The 458-nt window shown below is 43.4% G+C and overlaps 1 protein-coding gene across 4 annotated transcripts in view; it reads left to right on the top strand.

The window, feature by feature from the left end:
• LOC119592048 (cysteine-rich secretory protein 2-like) overlaps positions 1-458 on the top strand; it is a gene marked incomplete at its 3' end in the record, with an annotated part of 63,544 nt that overhangs the window by 52,081 nt on the left and 11,005 nt on the right.

The raw sequence follows: 458 nt of genomic DNA, 5'->3' as shown, positions 1-458 counted from the left end.
AGCAGCACCTCGTAGACATCCTGGCAGACGTAGCTGGTGCGGCCCTGACCTTGCATGCTGGTGGTGACAAGTAGGCGAGCAGAACACTGAACAGAAGCCGTTCTTGAGCTCAAGGAAATGAACCTCTTCTCTGTCGCTCCGTTTGTGCTTGTGTCGCGTCTATGCAGTGCAAAGGTTGAATTATGGTTGTTTTGAATTCAACTGCCTTCTTCGTATTTCTTGTAATAAGCAGTAAGAAAATGATGAAATAATAGAACAGAAATTGCAAAGTAATAAAGAATATGTAAATGATTAAACGTAACACACAGTTCGACTCCACAGTGTATTGTGATTTTGCTCTAAAGGCGTACACAGACGCAAACTCTACGGAGGCGATAGGTGGCGTTTCACAATACACAAACGCCCTGGGAACAAAACACCTGCAGAACGCAAAAGCTCTTGGAACATATATATAAACA

This window comes from Penaeus monodon, chromosome 29 (assembly GCF_015228065.2).
Source record: "Penaeus monodon isolate SGIC_2016 chromosome 29, NSTDA_Pmon_1, whole genome shotgun sequence".
Lineage (NCBI taxonomy): Eukaryota > Metazoa > Arthropoda > Malacostraca > Decapoda > Penaeidae > Penaeus > Penaeus monodon.
The sequence above is the reverse complement of the archived record's forward strand: the minus strand, read 5'-3'. Positions and strand labels throughout refer to the sequence as shown.